This window comes from Parasteatoda tepidariorum, chromosome 10 (genome assembly GCF_982258835.1).
Source record: "Parasteatoda tepidariorum strain Cologne lab strain chromosome 10, Ptep-v5.0, whole genome shotgun sequence".
Classification (NCBI taxonomy): domain Eukaryota; kingdom Metazoa; phylum Arthropoda; class Arachnida; order Araneae; family Theridiidae; genus Parasteatoda; species Parasteatoda tepidariorum.
Genome location: NC_141764.1, coordinates 15,881,792 through 15,890,979, shown reverse-complemented (window position 1 = coordinate 15,890,979; position 9,188 = coordinate 15,881,792). Strand labels below are relative to the sequence as shown.

The 9,188-nt window shown below is 29.5% G+C and overlaps 1 long non-coding RNA gene across 1 annotated transcript in view; it reads left to right on the top strand.

The window, feature by feature from the left end:
- Positions 1-823: 823 nt before the first annotated feature.
- LOC122270167 (uncharacterized) overlaps positions 824-9,188 on the top strand; it is a 32,207-nt gene continuing 23,842 nt past the window's right edge. Inside the window, exon 1 of the long non-coding RNA XR_006225637.3 lies at positions 824-1,397. This is a non-coding gene — a long non-coding RNA (uncharacterized LOC122270167). The remainder of the gene's footprint in view (positions 1,398-9,188) is intronic.

The window sequence follows — 9,188 nt, the reverse complement described above, 5'->3', positions numbered from 1 at the left end:
ATTTTCAGAACTTGAGAAAACAAAAACAACTGCGCAATTATTATTGCCCAAAAAATAATATAAATAGCTGAACTACTGTATTTTATTATTAGAATATTTGAAATTTAATTGTGATTGTCAAAAATGCAAATGTGAAAAGGGTGCAATTTAGATAACTCTTCTCCAAAAAAATAAACTGTTCTTCTACATAAATAAAACAAATAAAAAATAAATAAAATAAATAAACAGATAGTTGAATAATAAAAATAAAATAAATAAGTAACAATAAACAGGAATGCGCATTAAGCTTTAGCAAATTCTTATATATATTTCAAAATTTATTTTAAAAAGTCGACTTTGATATAAAAGAACTTTGAATTGACTTATTAACCTTTTAGTTCGGAAAAAAAACTATTTAAAATGAAAATAATCTCTTAATTAATCAGTCAGTTGAATTTTTTTTCACCTGAAGCCTATTTATTGGAAAGCAAAAGGCAAATTACAGACAGTAGGGAAACATTACGCATGATAAGGCCAAAACGTTTCTAAATTTACATTTATATTTAATTATTCACGGTACTTAAAGGAAACTGTCACTTCCTAACAGACACATATGTGCCCCATGTCAACTTCACATATAACATCCTTTTCCAATCAATCATTGAAAAAGAGTGATAAGTTGACGAAAAATTATCGATTTCGATAATAATTCTTCCTGTTTCATCTTAATTGATTTTGACTTATCGACTTCTCTAGGCAAATAATCAGTAAGAGAAGACTTTTGAGTTTGTTCTTCTTTAAGCAATCTGTCTTCTTACTGATTAAAAAAACAGTTGGGAGCTTGATGCATCACCTGCCATATTTGTTTGACCTCTTCATTAACACTGTCGTCGACTCTAATTTCAACTTTATACCTAATCCATCATTTGTAAGGTGGAGGGATCTCATCCTAATTCACGTGTCTTCATTTATGAATTTTTCCAAATAATTTAATCCTCGAAACTAACTGCAACTGTCTCTGCTAAAAGCATTAAATGTGATTGGTGGAGAGGAAGCTTAGAAGAGATTTTTCTGAGTTTAATAATGGGATTCGAAACTCAAGGGTCTTGTTACAGCTTTTTGCAGTTTAAATTTATTATTTTCGTTGGTGTTTAAAAGGTGTTAGAGCTTTTTGCAGTTCAAATTTATTATTTTCATTGGTGTTTAAAAGGTGTTAGAGCTTTTTGCAGTTTAAATTTATTATTTTCATTGGTGTTTAAAAAGTGTTAGGGCTTTTTGCAGTTTAAATTTATTATTTTCATTGGTGTTTAAAAGGTGTTAGAGTTTTTTGCAGTTTAAATTTATTATTTTCGTTGGTGTTTAAAAGGTGTTAGAGCTTTTTGCAGTTCAAATTTATTATTTTCGTTGGTGTTTAAAAGGTGTTAGAGCTTTTCGCTGTTTAAATTTATTATTTTCATTGGTATTTAAAAGGTGTTAGAGCTTTTTGCAGTTTAAATTTATTATTTTCATTGGTGTTTGAAAGGTGTTAGAGCTTTTTGCAGTTTAAATTTATTATTTTCATTGGTGTTTAAAAGGTGTTAGAGCTTTTTGCAGTTCAAATTTATTACTTTCGTTGGTGTTTAAAAGGTGAGTATATGATTATATGATTTTTTATTATTCCTTGGTAAATTAGATTTGAATTGCTTATTTTATGTAGGCTTATTATTTTAATTACAGTTTTGCTAAATTACACTTAAAAACAAAAATTTAGAATTAACACGAATTAGTTCAAATCGACGCTATTACTATTTTTAAGATGAGAGGATAATTTGTTATTGTTTAGAATTTTTCCTTTAAGCAATAGGTAATTGTTTTGTGAAATTGTTATTAGATTTATTTCCATCTCAGTTATCTTTATTATTACCATTATATCTTTATTATCCTCGATGCATGTAGTGTGCTATGATGTGTGCTACACAATATTTGGCAAATTATATTTTAGATTTCAGTTTTTTATTCACCCTTGTGCTTATTATGCAATTTGATAATTTTTTGTTAAATCTTAATTGGATTTACTTGCATTTCACCAACGTTTAATATTTTAATTAGAGTTAATTTCTGTAACATTAAACGTTAAAAAATTATTTAATAATGAAATAGTACACATTAAATAATTCTGGATCAAATTCCGATAAATAGTACTGCCCTCTCTGAGAGCAGCTTCCATAAAATCTACTTTACTATAATAAAAAAAAAAAAATAACCGAAAAATTTTATACTGTAATTTTTATAGTAATAATTCCTTTAATTACTGTTATTCTATGACTTTACAGAAAATATTACTGTAAAAATTATGGTTTATCATATTTTTCGGCCTTAAAATTTTACGGTAAAAATAGATTTTATGATAAAAAGTACTGACACCCTGAGTACTGGTACACTTTGCCATAATTTGATGCGGAATTTTGTACGGTGTAGTTTGCTCAAATTTGCCGCAAATTTTATAAAAATTTATTTTTCGTGCTCTAATCTATATGCATAATATTTGACACATTATAATTTAATTGTTAACTGTCTTTTTTTTCCAAAGTCAGGAGCAGTATATAATTTTTCTGTGAAATTCATTACCTCTGTTATATTCAATAACATTTTTCTTTTAATTAAATTTAAAATTAGTCTATATTAAATTAGAATTTGTTTAAATTTACTGCAAGTTTCGGTCAAAAATTTAAAGATAGAGGTACAAATTTTTCAAGTTAATGTTTAGAAAAATATATTTGAATCTAGTCTTGAATACATGAAATATAGCATTTGAATATTGCCATGGATATAGCAGATCACTTATGCTAGAATTAATAAATAAGTTTTATATAAAATTGTAATTATTATTGTAATTGCAATTATTGTATTCTCTAAATTTTTATTTAGACGTATTTCATTACAGTTTTGTTAAATTGTTATTAAATTTTTAAAAAAAATGTGTTACTAAAGTTTAGTTCCGAAAAACTACCATTTTAGTGATTTATATTTTTAAAGTAATGACTTGAAAAATTAGTCAGTTTTACTTCAAATTTTTATATTGCATAAGCATTTGAAAAGTTTTTTTTCTTCTTTTTTATGAAAAATATGGTACATATTATATTTATAGTTGAAATAAAAAGGTATTTTCTTACCTCAGATAATACGATTTTATTTTCAAAAAGTTATGTTTAGTCATATATCAGTAAGGTCATATATCAGTTTTTTATATCAGTAAGGTGTAGACAATATTTTTTTTTCTACGAAATAAACCTTTGCGCTGAATTTTAAAAATAATTTTCTCTTTTTAAAAAGTAACTCTCTTATAAATATGATACTACGCTTTAGTCGATTAAGGTTTCTCAAATAACATATAAATTGCCATTTTACATTAGAGTCATTCTCTATCAAATTATGATCAGATTTATCTACATTTTATTGCGGTTAATTTTCATTAGAGTTATGTTCATTTTAATTAAATATTATAAATTTTTAACTACAAATATATTGATATAATAACTTTTTCTCATATGGTTTAAAAAAAAAACTTTAGTAGTTCTATTTGTTATTGATCATGGTCAATATATAATCGAAATTTACAGATATTAAGTAATAAATTTGATGAATTGACAATCAAATTCATAGCTTAATTTCTTTTTCCTTATTTCAGTTACTGTTGAATTGATCTTATCTGGGTTTATAGAAGTATGTATCAAAAGAATAAACAAAATTAGAGAGTAATTTTTAATAACTATTAAAATATTAATTTGGTTGTGTCACTTTCGCATGTCACTCATGTTAGTTTTACTTGAATAGGTGACTTGAATAGGTAATAATGAATCAAAGATAAAAATTTATTAAGGAAAGCTTTCAAACTCTCAGTAAAACTCGTTTTTTAATTCAAAAGAGCTGTAAACTGAGAAACTTCACTGATGTTATCTTCTAAATAATTGATAAGAAAGAATCATTATCAATTTAATTTTTAATAAATGTGTAGAACTGATCTTGTAAGAACGGAACCCCGAACTGAAAAATCCAATATTTTTAAAATTATTTTTTGGGCTGAAGTGAAAATTGTCTTGGTATAGAATCGTAGTATAAATTTCTCAGGATTTATAAGAGACACATATCACTTTTTCTTTAGTTAATGTAAATACAATAAAAAGGTAATTAAAACGTAATTAATTTTGATTAAAGTAGATATCCTTAATTTTTCAATTTAATTTAATTTCAATTTCAGAAAAATTAAAACTTTTCAATAGTTCACGAAATGTTTATTTTAGTTTTGGTGCAGTTTGGTCGATTATTGTTTAACTTGGCGGGCAGCCTTCTTTAAACAAGTCATAATTCCTATGTTAAGGAACTTCAAATACTTTTACATTAATTAACGTTTTTTGTATGATTGATTATGCAGAAATTATTGTTCCTCAAAAACATATAATATATTAACTTCCAAATAATTAGCATTATCTAATTAATTTTTCCTTCGTACCAGATAAAATTCAATTTCTCTTCAAGGTTCATAATCTCAAACTTCAAGCAAGTTAAGCAAATAAGGTGAAGCAATATTTATGCATTTTTTTTTTGCGAAAAAACAAACAAAATGAATTATGAACTTCATTTCAGAAATCTGCGTTCCTTACTTGTTTTATTCGGTCACGCCGCTTTTTTTATTTATTATTTTCTTTACAATCAAAGATAAAAAAAAAAGTTTTTATAAAACAAACAAAGAAAGGGGGTGTCGAAAGATAATTAAGAAAAAGAAGGAAAACTGAATAGCGTATGAAACACGATTTTAATTAAGAAAAAATCAAGTGCAGCGTGTAATGGGAGAGTCATGGGTTTTGTTTTCAAGGTAGTTGCACAATTCCTTTGCAGGGGGTTTCTATTGTGTTTTTGCATTTTGTCCCTATTGGTGATTTTTTCCCTACTTGGCTTTTGTTTCTGGCGATGAAAGGTCTTTATGAATTGTAGGCGGAGTTACCCTCTCCGAGTCACGGGTTTACGTTAGATTGTAAAAACGAATCTAACCAAGTTATGATAATTTTTGCTTTAAACCATTCAAAATATTAGTAAATTTAGAATATCCAGTAATATATTATACTATATTACTGAATATATGAAGATGAACAGAGGGCTCACTAAGGCAATGATGCCCTTGCATTGAATGATTATGAATTTGAAGATGTTGATGAATTTAAATATTTCGCGACTACTGGTAATCTGTAAAAATGACATAAATACTGAAACCGATAGCCGCTGAGCAATGGCAAACAAGAGCTACTTCGGTTTAAATAGCCAACTAAAAAGTAAATTTCTTAAACAAAAGACAAAAATTAACATATACACTCCTACGGCCTGTGATCCTATATGGTAATGAGTGCTGGACTCTTAATAAAAAAGAGGAGAACAGATTGCTGATTTTTGAGAGAGGGATACTTAAGAGAATTTTTGGTGCAGTCTATGAGAATAACAAATGGCGCACCCTTTACAATCATGAGTTATATAAAAAGTATAAACAACCAGACATAGTTCATGTTATTAAGGCCAATCGCATTCGACAGCTGGGATGCCTTTATAGATCTGAAGATCAAAACTCAGCAAAAAAACAAACTTTTTTTAAACCAGAAGGTACAAGAAAAAGGGGTCATCCACCGACTAGGTGGCTGAACGCAGTTGAGAGGGACCTAAAGATAATAGGAATAGCTAACTGGAAGGCCATGGCACAGAATAGATCAAGAGAGCAAAAACTTATTGGGACGGCCTAGGCCTGTCATAGGCTGTAGTGTCCAAGAAGAAGAAGAAGAAAATATTACTGGAAATTTAATAATAAGTGGGGGCGGAATCCTGGGAATGATTTAGGCTTAGGTTATGAAGGCACGTAATTTGGATCACTTTCCAAGCTCTAACGAATTACTGTTGAAAAGTTCAATCAATGTTTTTATAGCCACGGTGGCTCAGGTGATCGAGCTCTTGCTTCTCATAGAAGTTAACTAGGTTCAAAACCCACACTGAGAAAAAAAAGTTTTGTCAAAACTACCAGAATATGGTAAAATTTACCTCGTATCTGGCTCAGTGGGAACATTAAAAAGGCTCGATAATTTTTATCGAAAAGCTATGGTAATGATTTTAATAAATTACAATAAAATATAAATTTATAATGTGTGATGAAATTTGAGGAGTCTGGTAATATTTGATAATTTTATTATGATTCCTCAAAACATGCCATAAAAACCCTTTATTCGGTTAAATTTATTTTTCTGTTTAATATTTTTCACTAAAAGTGTTTTAATAAGAACTATTAGTCTGTAAACCAGAATTCCATGTAAACTGTTACCAAGTAAATGGTTTAAATACCGTACAATATGTTTCGGTTTTATTAATCAGAATTTTTTTTTCTAGTGATGTCATTACCTTGCAGTACGACTATAAATTTTTCACCCTTTCTTGTGCAAATTATTTATATTGGGAACTGAATGCAAGGCCTGGTTTACACCTAGATCAAGGCACGTAATTTGAACCACGCAAAGTTCAATCAATATTTTTAAAGCAGTGCACGCTTAGGCCATGGAACTATTACTTCCCAATGAAGTGTCCCAGGTTCGAATCTCAGTGATGGCTGATCGAAAAGTAATTTGCCTAAAGTCGTAATTGTGAAGGGATGAGTCTTTATCTCTGATGAGGGCTTAAAGTCTACTTAACTTCAAATCAATGATTAGTACAGTAGGAAACCGATTATCCGGAACGATCGGGACCATCGCTATTCCGGATAACTGATTTTTCCGGTTTTCTGGATCGCTACAAAAAGCCGTTTATTTATTCTTAAACCCAAATAAAAGGAAAAAAAATGGAAATAATCTTAAAACGAAGAAAAACCGATGAAATAATACACCAGGGGTCTGTCCAGACATTTTGTGAAAGGTCAGTTTTTCGTGAAATTGTGAAAAAATTACTCACATTCTTTCAACCAGGATCCGCTTTTATGAATTTGTGCAAATAGGGTCCGTTATTGCAAAAAAAAAAAAACTTTTTCAAGGAGTTTTTAAATTGTAAAGACATACAAGATTATGCTCAACACTGTAAAATTATAATTAAAGAAGTTAAATTTAAAAAAATAAACAATTGCTGCTACTATTTTAGAGATGCAACATACAAATATTTGGTATTTAGCCTATACTGCTGAACGCAGAATATTAATTTCGGACGAACAATGGAAGAATCGTCTGCCGAAGACAAAACTTAATTCGTTTTCATCCATCTTTCTTGTTTTTTGCCCTGGAAAGAGTTTATTCGATTAACAAAATAATAATGAAGATAAACAAATTTGTGAAGGATCCGATTAAAAGAAAAATCATTGTGTGAAGGGTCCGTTTTTAAGTTAAAATATTTTGTGAAGGGTCCGTTTTTAAGTTAAAATATTTTGTGAAGGGTCCGTTTTTATGAAAAGATATTTTGTGAAGGGTCCGTTAACGGACCCAAATTTCTTCTAAACAGACCCCTGTACACTAAAGATTATTTCCAAAATGATGGTAAGGTAAACATCTTTCAAAATAGAAAGAAAATCCTAAAATCTTAAGAGGAAAAAAAAAAATTTTTTTTTTGAAAATGGCCGGAAAAATTTATCGAATTTCATTCCGGTTTTTTGGTTTTCCGGTTTTCTGATTTCCGGATAACGGGTTCTGTACTGTAGTAGGTTTGGGAAATAAAGACGGTCCGTACGCAATACTGACCTCATTGCCACCATCATACCGTTGGTCTCGAACTAGTGGTACCTTATCCTTCACGATTCCATTGGCCAACTACTGGATGTTGTGAATTTTTTTTACTTTTTAACAACTAAGCTCACACACAGGCACAAAAAGTGCCTTTTATTTATATTTTCTGCTATGCTATGCTATTTTCATGATGCATTTTCGCAAGAAGATAAAAACTAATAATAATAATAATAACAATTATAGAATAATAGCCTGAATATTTAATCAAGATTTTTCCCTTAAAGCAGTATTTGCATTTATAACTTGAACAACATTGAAATAAAATCATTTATATTTGTGATGTTTGACATTTAATAACAAGAATACAATTATATGGAGTACCAGTTTTGATAATCATATAAGTAACTATGTTTGGTAAAGGAAATATCTGAAACAAAAATCAATATAATGAAGAATTAGTATAAGTGTCTCACACAATCATTATGCAGAATCAGCACAAACGTTTCAAATAATCAGTATGATGAAGAATAACTGCAAGTGACTCATATATTCAGTATAATAAATTAGTTTAAGCATCTCATATAATTACATCTATCCACGTTATAATCTTATGATTCTCAGCATACAGAAGTTTTTCTTAAAATAACAAAAGAAAGCAAAAAAAAATCCACAAGACTGTTCCCATTTAAAAATTTTCTCAAGCCTTAAAATCTACAGAAATATTTCTGCTTCTCAGACTCTGTTATTCTTTTCTATTCTTTTTTCTTCCTTTTTTGAAAAATGTTCGAACAAATGCAAAACTAATCGGATTTTGAAGCAGAACCCTCCCATTTTCGATGATATGGAAAGGGTGCTCGCGTGTTCTTTCGATTAATCCTTTCTTTCCTTTTCCTTTTCTATCCCCCCCTTTCACCTTCTTCCCTCTCAAATGTTTTCTGGAAAAGAAAGGCATATACAGGGGCGCATACGAACATACCCTCGAGGTTTGTGTGTGCGCAGGGGCGGTGCGGGTTTGATGGATTACGGGAATGATGCGAATTATCGCCCCATCCGCTGGAGCAAGTATCTCGGAAACAATTTTTCTCCCCTCCCCCCCTTTTCTGGATGCCCCCCTTGCCTTTAATCTCTTTGATATTAGGAAGACTATCGGCTTGCTCTGGGTTTTCTCTACACAAAATTTTTTAATGTGTATTTTTTCCTGTAGTTTTTGCACCCTCCTCCCTTTTGATTCTCGATCATGTTCCGTAGTTGTTGTGGGGTAGATTCTGGGCTGTGCTTTGTAGTCTGCTTTCTGTAGACTGCTTTTCGTGAGAAAAAAAAAACTTATTGATTCGCTTTGAAAAATGGGAAAATATATTTTAAATGTAACTTATTAGTCTTTGAGGATCGTGGAAGAAATACTTAAACTTTTAAAGCATGTACGGAGATCATGTGGCAATTATTAATCTCTGGGGATCATGGAAGAAGTATTTAAACTTATAAAGCATGTATGGTGGG